The sequence below is a fragment of the Schistocerca gregaria genome, chromosome X (assembly GCF_023897955.1).
Source record: "Schistocerca gregaria isolate iqSchGreg1 chromosome X, iqSchGreg1.2, whole genome shotgun sequence".
Lineage (NCBI taxonomy): Eukaryota > Metazoa > Arthropoda > Insecta > Orthoptera > Acrididae > Schistocerca > Schistocerca gregaria.
The window spans coordinates 595,488,429-595,506,209 of record NC_064931.1 but is presented as its reverse complement, the minus strand read 5'-3'; the positions used below and the strand labels follow the sequence as shown (position 1 = coordinate 595,506,209).

Genomic DNA, 17,781 nt, shown 5'->3' with positions numbered 1-17,781 from the left:
ATTTTTATTAACATCCCTCTTACATCTAAACTCGTTTACGGTGCATAACACACCACGTACGGGTTTTATGGGTGAGCTGTATAGGAGCCACTTATCACGTTGGTTTAAAAGCTCGAGGTTCTGGCATTCATTCAGACAATTCCAGATTTAAGTAGGAAAATGCTCAATCACACGTGTTGAGACGTGTCACTCATCGAAAACTGCCTCTGGATAATTGGCTCGCGAGTTCGCCTGACACGCCACCAACGAACACGTCTGCAACGGGTTCGTGGCGGTTCTCCAGCTAGCATTGTTAGTGCTCTGTGGAGGAAAGTTCCGCAGGAACAAATCTAGTCCTTCTTTGATTCGATGTCGCGAGGCTTGGAGTCTCCGAATGCATCATGCGGGGGCTCCGCACCACACTGAATTCTCAAAGTCACAGAAGACTTGAAGAACTGCGGACTTTGTAATGGGACATGGTGGAATATTTTCGTTTCAGCCCCTATGGTTTCATGAAGTTCCGGTAGGTCCTGGTGCTATACGTATCCTTCAAAATGGCGTCTGTAATGAAGGTACGTTCGATGCAGAAGCTGTCATTGAGTTTCTTTTGGCGGAAAAACAGAGTACCGCAGATATTCATAGGCACTTCCAGAATATCTACGTAGACGCAGAATAAAAGCACGTTGACCGAGGCGTGTTTCCTTATCGCACCAAGGTCGCGCAGACCTGTCCAACCTCCTGTATGCCTGCCGGCCCCACACAGCTGTGACTCCTTCAGAGTTGGAACGTGCGGACACTCTCATTCGAGGTGATCGACGGATCATAATTAAAGATATCGCTGCTCAACCCGACGTCTTTGTCGGTAGCGCTGACACACTCGTCCAACAGTTCGGGTCCTCAAAGATGTGTAGCCGCTGGGTTCCTCGCCACCTGATACAAGACTGTAAAGAACAACAAAGGACCATCTGTGTGGAATTTATCGCGCGTTACGAGGCTAATGATGACAACTTTTTGGTATTTTTTGGTATGTATTAAGGTTTACCTAGATCTACTCTTCGGTTGAAAATATCATCTTCAGTAATTTTGCCGGCCGCGGTGGTGTCGCGGTTCTAGGCGCGCAGTCCGGAACCGTGCGACTGCTACGGTCGCAGGTTCGAATCCTGCCTCGGGCATGGATGTGTGTGATGTCCTTAGGTTAGTTAGGTTTAAGTAGTTCTAAGTTCTAGGGGACTAATGACCACAGCAGTTGAGTCCCATAGTGCTCAGAGCCATTTGAACCATCAGTAAATTTATTTAGTACCTGCAGTCTTTAGCATTAGAAGTATTATCTGTGGCAAGTTAATTCTGATACACACACTACCACATGCTCGTCACTGGGTGGTTGTGTTTTGTGGTGGTAGCTTCGCAACCGTATATTTTTAACCTGTCAGTATCTAGAAAATTTGCTACGCCATTCTCACCTTACTCTTACGTTGTTTTTTTTCGCGGTCCTCCAAATCTGGTGTAGAAACTCGAGGTTCTGGCATTCATTCAGACAATTCCGCCTTGCTTCACGTTTGTCAGTCTGAAAGGACTCATTATAACACTAACGCCAAAAAAGGGCTTGAAATGTTGTGTGGTGCGGTGGGTGTCTGTGTTGGTACTTGTTTTGGTGTAACCGTGTTGTCTCTCGACCGTTTCCATATGCCTGGTTCAAATGGTTCAAATGGCTCTGAGCACTATGGGACTCAACTGCTGTGGTCATTAGTCCCCTAGAACTTAGAAATACTTAAACGTACCTATCCTAAGGATATCACACACATCCATGCCCGAGGCAGGATTCGAACCTGCGACCGTAGCAGTCCCACGGTTCCGGACTGCGCTCCTAGAACCGCGAGACCAACGCGTATGCCTGGTCGTACAAAAACACCATATCGGCTTGTTCCAGACATGACTACCGGACCACTCTGCTGTCTGCAGGATGGTTCAAACGCGTTTGCGTCCATTCTGACTGAGGTTTTCTGTGATTTCCCTGAATCGCTTTAGGCAAGTGCCGGGATGGTTCCTTTGAAAGGGCACAGCCGATTTCCTTCCCCATCCTTCCCTAATCCAAAGAGACCGATGACCTTGCTGTGTGGTCCCATCCCACAACCAACCAACCAACCAACCACAAGGAACACACACCATGTGTTCAGCGCCATCCACCGCGAGAACTATGCGTTTCCAGACACTTTTCATGGTACCATTTTTCCTCCAATTCCAGTCAGGAATCCGTCCTTGTAACTTGTAGGTGTTACAAATGTTCACCCTGCATGTACTTCTCTATCCTTAGATTTGTGTACGCGTTTTAGATACGTAAAGCGAAGCTGAGATTGTGTAAAACGTTTCAATGAGTTGAGACACCGTTTACGCTTTCCGAGGAGCTGTGTTAGCCATCTTATTTTCCTCAGACTGTACGTATGTGTGCTCGTATTCCGATTGCAGGAACTATTGTCAATCCCCAATTGTAAAGCCCTGTTGTTACGCTTGTTTGTACGTTTGAGGCGGTGGAGGAGTGCTCGTGGTGGAGACGTTAGCACAAGGGAGCCGCACAGTGCCAAGCCGCTTGTTTGAGAACGTGATTGATTGTGGAGGTAAGTAGGGGATGGCAGCCGTCAGGGGCCGCGGCGACGCGTGCTGCGGTCGGCGGTCGCGCGAGTCAGCAGCGCTGATTACGCCGCCTCAGCCGGCAGCCAGTCACCAGGCAGACACGTGCACGTCGCCTGGCTCCCTCTGTCGATCCGCTTACCGGACAGACAGAGGTGGCACATTTGGTGCGCTGTGTATCGACGACATCGCGAGTGCATTTTTCCCTATTTGCTATGAGTTAACGGATGAATTCGCCTTGACAAATGCGCATAATGGATTCCAAACATACGTTATTTCTCACTGCGAATTTTCCCTTTAGATTGCTACAGATATATTTCACATCTTCCATAGTGAATGCTTTACATGTATGTGCCACTATTCGCGTGTTCCACCTATATGATTGCTACACACTCCGTCTTCAGGCCACGAGTGGCCTACCGGGACCATCCGACCGCCGTGTCATCCTCAGAGGAGTATACGGATAGGAGGGGCGTGGGGTCAGCACACTGCTCTCCCGGTCGTTATGATGGTATTTTTGACTGAAGCCGCTACTATTCGGTCGAGTAGCTCCTCAATTGGCATCACGAGGCTGAGTGCACCCCGAAAAATGGCAACAGAGCATGGCGGCTGGATAGTCACCCATCCAAGTGCCGGCCACGCCCAACAGCACATAACTTCGGTGATCTCACGGGAACCGGTGTATCCATTGCGGCAAGGCCGTTGCCCTATATGATTGCTACAGAAGTTTTAAATTGTGTTTCAGAATAGGACCAAAGATAATATCCTGTCCACTAACCATATTGATGCAATATATCACTAGTGCTTTAGACTCAGAACCGTTATGTACGAAGAGACACTCAATCTGAAATGAAATGAAATGGTATCGATGGCCGGGAGTCCCCACATAGGGAAATTCGGCTGCTGAGTTGCACGTCTTTTCAGCTGACGCCACAATGGCCGACTTGGGTATCGATGATGAAGAAATGATGATGATAACAACACAACACCCAGTCCCTGAGCGGAGAGAATCTCCCACCCGGCTGGGAATCGAACCTCGACGCACTGCATGGCAGTCTGATGCACTGACCACTCAGCTAAGGCAGCGGAAGCTCATTCTGATGACGGTGGTATAAACACAGAAATTAGAGACGGATAAACTAAAGAAGAAATGCGTGACTGACGTAATTTGATATTTGCATTCAAAGTGAGTATGAAGAAACCGCTTCGTGCAAAATTAAATAGCTGAAATAGCTGTTGTATGACACTTCACAACGAAGAAAGGCATTTTGTTGCACAGTTGGACTGGAGATAAGTGTGTGTGTGTGTGTGTGTGTGTGTGTGTGTGTGTGTGTGTGTGTGTGTGTGTGTGTCTGTGAATGTGTGTGTGTCTGTGTGAGCCGGCGGGCCGCTGTGGCCGAGCTGTTCTAGGGGCTTCAGTCCGGAACCGCGCTATTGCTACAGTCGCAGGTTCGAATCCTGCCTTCGGTATGGATGTGTCTGATGTCCTTAGGTTGGTTAGGTTTGAGTAGTTCTAAGTTCTGGGGGAGTAATGACCTCAGATATTAAGTCCCATAGTGCTCAGAGCCATTTTAACTATTTTGTGTGTGTGTGTGTGTGTGTGTGTGTGTGTGTGTGTGTGTGTGTGTGTGTGTGTTTTAGGGAAAAGACCTATTTTTATTGGTTCAAAAATGGTTCAAATGGCTCTGAGCACTATGGGACTCAACATCTTAGGTCATAAGTCCCCTAGAACTTAGAACTACTTAAACCTAACTAACCTAAGGACATCACACACACCCATGCCCGAGGCAGGATTCGAACCTGTGACCGTAGCAGTCCCGCGGTTCCGGACTGCAGCGCCAGAACAGCACGGCCACCGCGGCCGGCCCTATTTTTATTACCACATACATAATTTACGTTTTAACATTCGTTAATCCGCCCATAATACTTAGATGTGGGTCTATTATATCTAACAAGAAAACCCATGTTTAGTAATCTAGACTAAAATCTCTACCACAACATTTCTATCCACATACTGTCAAAATAAACACAGTATCGTCGTATAATGCGTAACATTATTTGACAGACCCAGTTGCACTTACGATTCCATATGTCCAAAAAAATTTTCTTCCCGCTTAAGTGCGCTCAAATGGCTCTGAACACTATGGGACTTAACGTCATCAGTCCGCTAGAACTACTTAAACCTAACTAACCTAAGGACATCACACACATCCATGCCCGAGGCAGGATTCGAACCTGCGACCGTAGTGGTCGCGCAGTTCCAGACTGTAGCTCCTAGAGCCGCTCGGCCACTCCGGCTGGCCCCGCTAAAGTGCACTCTGAGTAAATGTGTGCGAGGGCTAAATTATTAGCGCGTCATAGAATTTGCGGAGCCTCCAACGCTTATTTATACACCTCTGGCATCACTGCTATTGAAGAAGAGATTGATGCATGCAATCTCCACCACTTATAAAAGGGAAGACGTTATATAAGATATGCGTTATTTTCCTGTGCGTAAACAACTTACAATACTCAGTCGACGGTAAACAGTGAAAGGAAATGTTGACCTGAAGCGGCACAAGCTATTTAAATATTTAATCCGTGAACTGATTGACGCATGTTTGTCATTGGTATCCACTTATCTAAGACAAGTACAAAGCGATTACATTTTTCCTCTTTTCCCTTTTATAAATACATTTTGTGACGATGTTATCAGTTATCATAACAACTATAGATTTATGGTCTAGGTTATGGCTTACTCAGGTCATGAATTTTTGAAACAATGTCGTTTTTTCATTTTATAATTCCGTTTCAGTTTTGTGTTCTCGCCAGTTTTCATTATTGGCTTAATAATTGTGATTCGAAGACGACACTCTAGAGTGTTTTCTGGGATATCGCACCCGCCCTCCCCCCTCTGTAATTTTAATCATATTACATTTGCAGTAGTTGATGAAGAACTTGTACTTAAATTTTTGTGTCGTGCGTCTGAAATTACTCTTTCAGTTATGGTACTAACTGTCGGTTAACTATTCTGTTCTCACTTTGTATTTCGGTTAACTTATCTTCTTGTGCGTTCTAAGGTGTTTCATGTCATTTGTGAGTAGAACTTTTCCGGTTCTCTGTTTTCAGCCTTCACTTTTCTGTGCTACCTCTGGTGCGTGCTATTACTGAAATATTTCCTTACAAGCATTCAACTTTTTATTTACTTTCCTTTCTTCAATTTACGGCCGCACTGTTCGTGTATCCTCATAATTTTAAATTAAACGTGCTGTTTTCTTCAATTAAATACAAAGGTAAGCTACATAACTTGTGGAATTTAAGTTGTAGTTTAACGTTCTCATTTTTATTTAGTTTTTCTGAAAAGTAGACGTAACTGCTTTGCATCGCCTCTGTTGTTGTGGTTGTGTATCAGATACCAGCATTACGCAATTAGTCATAGCCTAGACCACTACAGAATTATTTTGTTATTATTATTATTTATTGACTGAATCATTTACACAAGTTACTGATGAAGGTAATGGTTTAAACACTATATTCGCAGTATGTTATCTATGTTCTCCGAAAACTCAACGAACTATTCGCCCGGCGCCCAGCACAGCTTCCTATGCAGTTTTCAGCCGCGTGAAAGGTGTACGTTTGAGTTCTTTCATCTCTCGATTGTTTGCTTCGGAATCACGACGGTGTCATACAGTATATACCAGGTGATCAAAAAGTCAGTATAAATTTAAAAACTTAATGAACCACGGAATAATGTAGATAGAGAGGTAAAAATTGACTCACATGCTTGGAACGACATGAGGTTTTATCAGAACCAAAAAAAACGCCCCATATTGCTAGACGCATGAAAGATCACTTGCGCGCCTAGTTTGGTGATGATCATGTGCTCAGCCGCCACTTTCGTCATGTTTGTCCTCCCAGGTCCCCAGACCTCAGTCCGTGCGATTATTGGCATTGGGTTTACCTGAAGTCGCAAGTGTATCGTGATCGACCGACATCTCTAGGGATGCTGAAAGACAACATCCGACCCCAATGCCTCACCATAACTCCGGACATGCTTTGCAGTTCTGTTCACAACATTAATCCTCGACTACAGCTATTGTTGAGGAATGATGGTGGACATATTGAGTATTTCCTGTAAAGAAAATCATCTTTGCTTTGTCCTACTTTGTTATGCTAATTATTGCTGTTCTGATCAGGTGAAGCGCCATCTGCCGGAAAGTTTTTGAACGTTTGTATTTTTTTGGTTATAATAAAACCCCATATCATTCGAAGCATGTGTGTCATATGTACCTCCCTATCTATATTGTTCCGTGATATATTCAGTTTTCCAATGTATACTGACTTTTTTATCACCCGATATATAAGGGCTATTCGGAAAGTAACGTCCGATCTGTCGCGAAATGGAAACCACTTAGAAAATCAAAAAATCAAAAGTGTTTTGTTTGCGACCGTTAGATACACCTTCCAGCTACTTTTCTACATAGTCGCCGCTCCGACTTAGACATCTGTACCAACTTTCCAATGCTCTCGTCATAGAAGGATGCCGCGTGCGCTTTCCTCCAATTCTCTTTGTCTGTGCTAAAATCTTGTCTTCATAGGCAGCGGTTCATGACAGCAGAGATAAAACTCAGGGGGAGCCAATTACAGACTGTATTGTGGATGATCAAACACCTCCCATCGAAAACGCTGCAAGAGCATCTTCATTGCCACTGCAGAGTGCGGCCAAGAATTGTCATGGGGAAGGAAACGCATGGCAGTTATATTACGTGGGTAGCATGACATATGGCGAAACCTCTCAGCCAGCTGTTGTGACCGAGCGGTTCTAGGCGCATCACTCCGGAAACGCGCTGCTGCAACGGTCGCGGTTTCGAATCCTACCTCGGGAATGGATGTGTGCGATGTCCTTAGGTTAGTTAGGTTTAAGTAGTTCTAAGTGTAGAGGACTGATGACCTCAGATGCTAAGTCCTGTAGTGCTTAAAGCCATTTGAACCACTTTTTTTTTTAAATCTCCCACTAGCCCCTTATACTTTTCGGGAGCCCTCATATAGTGTCTCTCCTACGAGTAGTCAGGCGAATTTTACTTCGTGTTTCAGCAGATATTTGCGATTTCGTTTCTGCGTTACTTAGGTGGAGTGAGCGCAGACTAACAGTGCTCATCACGTCTTTCATCCGTCGCCCAGCGGCGACGGAAAGTGTCTGTTAACACATCGATAAAACAAATATCCCACTAGACTATTCTGTAACTGCTCTATCGAATGGGTAAGTAAAATTCCGCTTTAAAGATAATTTTGTTTGTAACGGAAGTCAAAACGACTTTTTCCGTTGACAGTGGGGTATTTTGGTATTAGGGATAGCCCGCTAATGGCATATTGAATAGCTCTGTACCTGCATTGCACTGAAATAATGGTAAGCGTTATCTGTGTTGTTTCCTTTCACTTGCGGTACGTTGGGCTATTGGCAACATGAATGCCCCCTTCAACTCGTTCACCTCAAGTCTGCCTTCAGTACTGCGCAGGTATGTTTAGGATTTGGTTTTTCCTGCGCTGTTAGTTGTGCATTAACAGTGAAAAGACAATATTATGAGTGCATTTACTAATGAAGATTTGGCCAAAATGCATCTCGTGTGTGGGTTCTCTGAACACAGAGGAACAGCGACACAACACCGCAGGGATGGCAAACTCACCACAGTTAGGCTAAGATCCCGTTTTAAACCGACCTTCCCCTAATAAAGAGGTATGTTTTATATATTATAACGTATAAATTTAAAAAAAACCTTGCTAGGGCTGCCGGCCCATGTCCCTGCACTGCTATTTTTAATTAAAAATTGTTTGATTGATTTTTTTTCGATATTTGCCCTCATGCGCTGTCTGAAAATACATTACCATCAATCAAGAGAAAAATATAAATAAAACGCCAAAGTAAGTTTGCACACCTTTTTTCAGGCAGTAATGAAATGTTGCCAGGTGCAAACAGCTAAGCGTATAGGACAAAAATTACCCTCATCGAGTTTCCTTACACAGTCATACATATAATGTAGATAAATTTAGTGCGGACACATAAGGTTCCCTTAGGAAACGTGGATCTATCTTAAGGTTGTCGTGGTTTTAAGTTTCAGCAACTGAGTTCGAGAGCTCGGCGCGGCGGAGAAACACTGAATTCACAAATCTATGCGATAGAGAAATATGCAGAATAACAGCTACGGTTGAGACAGTCGTCGAATAAAAGGGAGCCGGCCGCGGTGGTCTAGCGGTTCTAGGCGCTCAGTCCGGAAACGCGCGACTGCTACGGTCGCAGGTTCGAATCCTGCCTCGGGCATGGATGTGTGTGATGTCCTTAGGTTAGTTAGGTTTAAGTAGTTCTAAGTTCTAGGGGACTGATGACCGGAGATGTTAAGTCCCATAGTGCTCAGAGCCATTTGAACCATTTTTTTTTAATAAAAGACACTGGGCATTCTCATTTCTCTCTGTAACTAGAGTACAAGACAATGCATTGCGAAACTCACTGTTTTCTTGCAACCGCTGCTGCGGCGCAATGGGAAATATTATGTATTGTATTTTTAAAAGTAAAGCAGCATCATCCGATGTTACTGATTTCCTGCTTACTGTTAAATCAGCTGGAAGTCAGGAAAAATTAAGTTTTGTTTCTGACTATTTCTGTTACCGGCTGGTTTGTAAAACCAATATCACGAAACAGAATTCTAAATTTCGAGTCACTGCGCACCACCAGAATTCAAGTGAATAAGGAGAAACAGGCAGTACTAAAACTGGAAAGAGACGGTTTTGGTCGGCTATTCGCAATTAACCGTGACAAAAGTAAGTGCTGAACACAGTTTGACATTTCCACTATCACCAAAGCTGCCTGCTCTTTTCTCGTGTACTGGTGAAATGCAGAAGACAGACAAATACAAGTTATGGAAGACATACAAATCTCAAGACAACATGGTACCAACGATGAAATAGAACAGTAGATTTATTTTACTTTTTATACCAGATCGGATCCTCATTGCACTGATCTTTGATAAAATAGCTGACCTGTTCTCATAAAACTTTGTTCAAGATAAGCTTCAGAATGGCATATTACATCTGATCAATCTTTAAGGCTCCAAATCAAAGATTCTGAACGTCAAAATCGACAAGTGTTTGATATTTCTTATAGAATTGCAGGGTCTCTACCATATACATCTAGATAGCCACCTTACTTGTGATTTTTCTATGTTAGTTCTGAGAAAGCAAATATATTGTGAAACATTACGAAAATGTTTCCAGTACCACACTTTTCTTTTACAGAATGTCCATAATGCTTTCCCTTCGACATATCCTTCTAAAACAGAAAACCGACTCTTGCGCGTATGTTTGTCTATGCATCGGGCAAGATGTTCACATGCAGTCATTCTAAATCGAAACACCCTTGAGATAATGTAATTCACTCATCACACACAAATAGACTACATTTAGTGAGAGAGCCAAGAGTAGTAAAAGATAACTGTGTACGGCCTACAATTTCCCATGTTAATGTAGTACTTCACTCATTTAGTATTACTTACGGTTTTGCTTTATGTTGGTCTTTGTGACATATGATATGAGAAGTAATTAATGAATACACAAATACTTCAAACCTGAGATGACTATTAGTATTGCTGGTGTTCTTTTTCTCTCTGGCCACATTGCACTGAGTTTTTGTGGCAGGGCTGATTGTGTGTGTGTGTGTGTGTGTGTGTGTGTACGTTTGTGTGTATTTGTGTGTGTATGGTTAAGAGTGGATTGCGGAATGGTGCGTGCCTGTGAAAGAACCTGTATATTTATGAAGTTGAAATCTGTTGAAAGCTTTGTGTCTCTTTAAATGTCTACACGAAAGTTGCAGCTTCGTGTTATTGCCAGCCGACCAGTAAATATCTGATTTCCGAATCATAAAATATGAACGTAAACACGAATGTAAATATAAGGATAAAGGGTAGAGGCTACATTATAAGCGCTCCCTTATGGCATAGTGGGTGTATAACTTTGCGCTGTGAACAGCCGTCCCGTTGTACATTACCGCGCGGACGTCATTTGCTATTGAATGGAGCCAGGATGTTAATAATGGAGAGCCCAGACCGCACGATCGAAGCTTCCGATAGAGCCGTTCACTGTCTAATGTCAGGAGTTGACGTATCTGAAATGGGTGACAACGATCCCTCTCTTATCTGCCTACATAACATTCGCCTGTTTAGCAGCTCGGTTATTAACAAACTGTGTTTCAGGTGAACTAAAAAAGTAACAACTACCAGTGCTCTTGTCACTCTATCCCACATAATTTTTAACTTATACTGAAATTCACGATGGGACAGTAATTACTTGTGCGCTTATATTACATCATTTTTTGTTGAAAAAAGGCAGTCGAATATATTTACTGCAGTATCGCTGTTCCTCGGTAGCAGATATACTTTTTTTCTAATTAAATTTAATTTTATTTGTGGTATATCACACAGTTCAGTACCTAACGTTTGAAAATAACTGGAATGCAATCTGAAAGAGGGAGCTGATATTGATTCGGGAGCTGATGAAGGTACTACAGAGCTAATGTCATTGCAGTCTCATCCACAACGAGTGTGGTTCATGTAGATTAGCTTACTTCAGATGATGCCGGGATGGTTCCTACCAGTAAGAGCCCTGCAGATTCCTTCCCTATCCTTGTGGACTCCGAGCTACAGCTCCGTCCCTAATACCTCGGTGTCGGTTATATGCTAAATTCCTACCTCTCTGTAACGTGGAAATCAGTGCAATTCTCGGGTGCAATCCTAATGAACGTGGTTTGCATTCAAATTGGGGCTCACATCGGCGGTCGAATCTGCTATCGCAATGGCGCGTGAGTATGAACACTGACATGCCGATGAGTACACATTTAGTATTAAAGTTCCATAAGACTTTGCATTTGAAACCTAATCCTCAGGTCTGTTTTAAAAACACATCTGAAGTTCAGATAGAAAAGTAAGCACTGAAAAGTGTTGGTGAAAGTACGTTCTACTGAACTTAAGCAACATTTAACATGTGAAACGAAAATATTATATGTGTATAGAAGAATCGAAAGGTCCAGGACATTTACCCAATGAACTGGTAACGCAGTTACACTCTGTGATCAAGAGTATCCGGACACCCCAAAAAACGTACGTTTTTCATATTAGGTGCCTTGTGCTGTCACTTGCTGCCAAGTACTCCATATCAGCGACCTTAATAGTCATTAAACATCGTGAGAGAGCAGAAAGGGGTGCTCCACGGATCTCACGGACTGCGAACGAGGTCAGGTGATTGGGTATCACTTGTGTCACACGTCTGTAAGTGAGATTTCCAGAGTCCTAAACATCCCTAGGTCCACTGTTTCCGATGTGATAGTAAATTGGAAACGTGAAGGGACACGTACACTACAAAAGCGTACAGGCCGACCTCGTCTGTTGAGTGACAAAGACCGCCGACAATTGAATAGGGTCGTAACGTGTAGTAGGCAGACATCTAACCAGACCATCACACAGGAATTCCAAACTGCATCAGGATCAACTGCAAGTACTATGACAGTTAGACGGGAGGTCAGAAAACTTTGATTTCATGGTCGAGGGGCTGCTCACAAGCCACACATCACGTGGGTAAATGCCAAACGACGCCTTGCTTGGTGTAAGGAGCGTAAACATTGGACAATTGAACAGTTTATTGAAACTAAAACTTGATCTTCATGTAAGTACTGAAATAATTGTGCATACATTGTTTGCCATGACCATGCACTGTGCCTATAGGCATTACTTACCTTTAGTATTTTCTGTACCTTGTCCCATAGCTTATGTCTGACGACGATAATTTGAAACGCGAAACATTTGAAAAAAGAACTGTGTGTTCAAGACTTTTCTATAAGTGTCTAATCAGAACTGGATGAGGCCAGTTACTTTCGGAAGGACTTGCCTGCAAAAAGCGCAGTGATTGAAAACAATTCTTAGCTAAAGGGAAGGTGGGAGGGGATTCCTTGAGGTAGTGTTAGGTCGTGGCCGGGTGCTGTGTTGCGTTTGGAGTGGAGTATGAGTTTGATATCGTTATGGTAATGGGAGTGTTTATGGCTGACGAGGGTAACTGATCCAAGTACTGGAAACGGGGGGAATGGCACGACAGATGTATTGCACCATTGAAAGTCCATGGGGAAGAGAGAGTAGTGAAAGTGAGGATCGTTGGGACTGGAGAAGAACTCGGAGAGGTGGGAAGAAAATGGTTAGCATTACTGAGGTTGTCAGGGAAAGGGGCTATAAATCCCTGCCACTACATACAGGACTCATGTAGAAACATAATTTGGGGATGAAAACGCTTATACCTACACTCCTGGAAATTGAAATAAGAACATCGTGAATTCATTGTCCCAGGAAGGGGAAACTTTATTGACACATTCCTGGGGTCAGATACATCACATGATCACACTGACAGAACCACAGGCACATAGACAAAGGCAACAGAGCATGGACAATGTCGGCAATAGTACAGTGTATATCGACCTTTCGCAGCAATGCAGGCTGCTATTCTCCCATGGAGACGATCGTAGAGATGCTGGATGTAGTCCTGTGGAACGGCTTGCCATGCCATTTCCACCTGGCGCCTCAGTTGGACCAGCGTTCGTGCTGGACGTGCAGACCGCGTGAGACGACGCTTCATCCAGTCCCAAACATGCTCAATGGGGGACAGATCCGGAGATCTTGCTGGCCAGGATAGCTGACTTACACCTTCTAGAGCACGTTGGGTGGCACGGGATACATGTGGACGTGCATTGTCCTGTTGGAACAGCAAGTTCCCTTGCCGGTCTAGGAATGGTAGAACGATGAGTTCGATGACGGTTTGGATGTACCGTGCACTATTCAGTGTCCCCTCGACGATCACCAGAGGTGTACGGCCAGTGTAGGAGATCGCTCCCCACACCATGATGCCGGGTGTTGGCCCTGTGTGCCTCGGTCGTATGCAGTCCAGATTGTGGCGCTCACCTGCACGGCGCCAAACTCGCATACGACCATCATTGGCACCAAGGCAGAAGCGACTCTCATCGCTGAAGACGACACGTCTCCATTCGTCCCTCCATTCACGCCTGTCTCGACACCACTGGAGGCGGGCTGCACGATGTTGGGGCGTGAGCGGAAGACGGCCTAACGGTGTGCGGGACCGTAGCCCAGCTTCATGGAGACGGTTGCGAATGGTCTTCGCCGATACCCCAGGAGCAACAGTGTCCCTAATTTGCTGGGAAGTGGCGGTGCGGTCCCCTACGGCACTGCGTAGGATCCTACGGTCTTGGCGTGCATCCGTGCGTCGCTGCGGTCCGGTCCCAGGTCGACGGGCACGTGCACCTTCCGCCGACCACTGGCGACAACATCGATGTACTGTGGAGACCTCACGCCCCAGGTGTTGAGCAATTCGGCGGTACGTCGACCCGGCCTCCCGCATGCCCACTATACGCCCTCGCTCAAAGTCCGTCAACTGCACATACGGTTGACGTCCACGCTGTCGCGGCATGCTACCAGTGTTAAAGACTGCGATGGAGCTCCGTATGCCACGGAAAACTGGCTGACACTGACGGCGGCGGTGCACAAATGCTGCGCAGCTAGCACCGTTCGACGGCCAACACCGTGGTTCCTGGTGTGTCCGCTGTGCCGTGCGTGTGATCATTGCTTGTACAGCCCTATCGCAGTGTCCGGAGCAAGTATGGTGGGTCTGACACACCGGTGTCAATGTGTTCTTTTTTCCATTTTCAGGAGTGTATATATGAGTCACAAATGCCATCCTAGCCAAAGAAACGTAGGAAATATACCATACAGTATTTTTTTATGTATTAGTGCTCGTTATCTTACTTGAACACGTCGTCTCAAGACGAAAAAGACAGCTGAACAGTCACTTCCAGTTTAGTCCACCGCCATCTACTGAGTGAATTGTGTACCTGAAGAGCCGGCCAGCTGGGAAGCTACCACTCACAAAAGCCTACAGTTGTGACTTCTGGTCACCAGACCCCTCGTAGCCACTCCAGCCATTGCCTGTGGCAGAATGCGAGGCGACTTTGACTAACTGCAGTTCCACCCCTAACATAAACTCCTCAGTTTAAAAAAGTCCACTTCACCCAATCTAAAATGGGGATGTTGTTTTATCAATACACCTCGAATTTTTCATTCAGAATGTAGATTCCTCACTTTTGTGCGACTCTTTTTCGAAGGCAGAAGAAATCGGACCATTCATCCGTTTTTACATCGCTCAAGCGTCGTTACGTGTTGTGAAAATCCTATACAACACTAATGCATTGAATATATTTCCTCTGAGTCTTTACTCATCAGATAAAAGAATGTAGTTTCTTATCAGCTTAATATCTGCTACATCCTGAATCACCGGACTAAAATATTAAACTCATTTTTGGCTTATGACTGAGTGCTAAGAACATGCCCTACCTCTGTCCAGGAACCCTCATGACGTTCAGTCTTTCTTAAATGTAAAAAAAATACCTAGACATATACAACGTCTCCAAAGGTAATAGCACAGTGAACTTGTAAATATCAGGTTTATACTATGTGTCACATTATAAATTCGGTAATATAGATTTAATTACGATGGTCATCTCGCCCTCTGTAAGTGGGAGACTGAAATTTCTTTAAAATATGTCGATACAACAACAAAATAACGCCAAAATAACACTATCACTCTCAAATCATATTTGTGGTACTGTCGCTCTCACTTCCACCCACCTGGCAGCGTGGCATTGATATCAAACTAATGGGAAAATAATTAAATTTAGCTTGAGAGTCCCTTTGAATGGTGAGTGATTTCTTTTTCTGCAATTGGATTACACTCGCCAGGTAAACATTACAGACGCTTCCATGCCGTCTCTGGAGAGTGCCCACAGGATAGGTAGTCACTTCCTCTAACACCAAAATGGGTGGTAACCATCGTCAAATAGCTGAAGACATCCAACACTAACTGCGTTCTGTCTCTCAGTTGCTTTGTCAAGCAGGTGGAAGTAAGTCACTTAGGATTCCGGCATACTGCTGTTGGTCAGTGGGGGCAGTATTATGTTTCCCTCTCTTCTCTACCCCCGCAAAGCCTCTGCCACCACGTCGCGTGTGAACAGCTGCCACTAATGCCACTGGTTCGTGAACCTCCGCCCACATATCAGGAGTGTACCACTCCCAAGCAGCAATACACCCCTCTCCATGCCAGAAAGCTGTTAATGATTCAAAACTAGAAAAAGTAAAACTGTCCAATCCTTCTCAGAAGGACTGCGCACCTAAATATCGCAGGGGTAAATACCAGGATGTTGAACATCATGTTTCTCCTCACCGCTCTTGTAAACTAAAACTTTGTAAGAGGTATTGCCATATCCAAGAGAGGTTGACACTGTGAACAATAACAAAATACCTGTCTACTGACCACCAGATATCAAACTGGGACGGTACTAGTCTACAGACCCAGATTTCCTTCGGATACAGCCCTGTAGAGGAGTTGGTATTGGCTTCTGCCAAGTTAGTGGGCAGACGCTTCAAGAACTCAAAAGGGAATAACTGGCGAGCATGCAATGTTCTTTTCGAGGAACACTATTGAGTACCGACATTTGAAGCTCACTGCAGAAGGATTCTACTGCCGCCAACGTACATTTTGGGAATAACTGGCGAGCATGCGATGTTCTTTTCCAGGAACACTATTGAGTACCGACATTTGAAGCTCACTGCAGAAGGATTCTACTGCCGCCAACGTACATTTTGCGTACAGACCACAAAGATAAGATACGAGAAATAAGCACATATTCGGAGACATGCAGACAATCTTTTTCTTCGTAGCTCTCTTCGCGAGTGGACTCGGGAAGGAAATTACTGCTAGTGTTACAAGGTACACTCCGCCAACCACCGTACAATGGCTTGAGAGGTGTCCATGTAGATGTAGACGTAAGTTTAGTCTACCTATTAAAATGGCATTGCATTCATCTAAAGGCACTCAAATCTCACGGAAGAATGCTGTCCAGTATTTGAAGAAAAAACAAAAGACGGAACTTCTGCAGCTGATTGACTCTTTGTGGAAACGTTCGTATTATACCCTAATTTTCTCATTGCTGCCACTTCACATGACGTATGTGAGAGGTTGTACTATGTTAGCCCACAATACGAAGAAAAAACGATGTAGAGCTCACTTGTCAATTCCACTTTCATTAGAGTATCGCTTACCAGCCGTATTCTCATGAATCCTCCAGTCTTCAATATATAGCATTTGAATCCACCTGATTTCTACGAGTAAGGGATGTCTCCCACCAGGTTACAAACACCAGATAATTATCTCCAAATCTCATTAATGGTTCAAATGGCTCTGAGCACTATGGGACTTAACTGCAGTGGTCATCAGTCCCCTAGAACTTAGAACTAATTAAACCTAAGTAACCTAAGGACATCACACACATCCATGCCCGAGGCAGGATTCGAACCTGCGACCGTAGCAGTCGCGCGGTTCCGGACTGAGCGCCTAGAACCGCTAGACCATCGCGGCCGGCCCAAATCCCATTACATTCCGACAGTAGTGATCCATTAGTTTCAAGACACTCACTGGCTAGGTAGAGCTATCACAACGATAAAAATGCCACACCAGCATACAGAAGGAAATTCGCAACCATGCAGAGTATACATAGACTGCACAAAGAAATTTAGAAATGTAACACCTACAATTCATCGATATCGTATGACTGTCTATAAAAGACCCCTGTACCTGACGTAATTACCTTTAACGTATTCCTACGCCAAAAATACCATAGTGTGTGCTCCTGCTTAGCTGGTGGTAACGTGCTCGCCTCCCATGCAAGCGGGGCCGGATTCGATTCCCGGCCTGGTTGGAGATTTTCCCCGCTCGTGGACTCATCCTCATCATTTCATCCTTACCACAGGCGCGAAGTCGCCCAATGTGGCGTCGAATGAAATAAGACTTGCACTTGGCGGACGAACATCCCCGATGGGTCTCCGTCTGTGACACGAAGATGTAATTGTGTCCGCCGCGCGGGATTAGCCGAGCGGTCTTAGGCGCTGCAGTCATGGACTATGCGGCTGGTCCCGGCGGAGGTTCGAGTCCTCCCTCGGTCATGGGTGTGTGTGTTTGTCCTTAGGATAACTTACATTAAGTAGTGTATAAGCTTAGGGACTGATGACCTTAGCAGCTAAGTCCCATAAGATTTCACACACATTCGAA

General features: G+C 44.7%; 1 non-coding gene across 1 annotated transcript; it reads left to right on the top strand.

Moving 5' to 3' along the window:
- Positions 1-14,874: 14,874 nt before the first annotated feature.
- On the top strand, positions 14,875-15,061 carry LOC126300030 (U2 spliceosomal RNA). Its single transcript, XR_007552855.1, has one exon. It is a non-coding gene; the product is annotated as a U2 spliceosomal RNA (small nuclear RNA).
- The last annotated feature ends 2,720 nt before the right edge of the window (positions 15,062-17,781 follow it).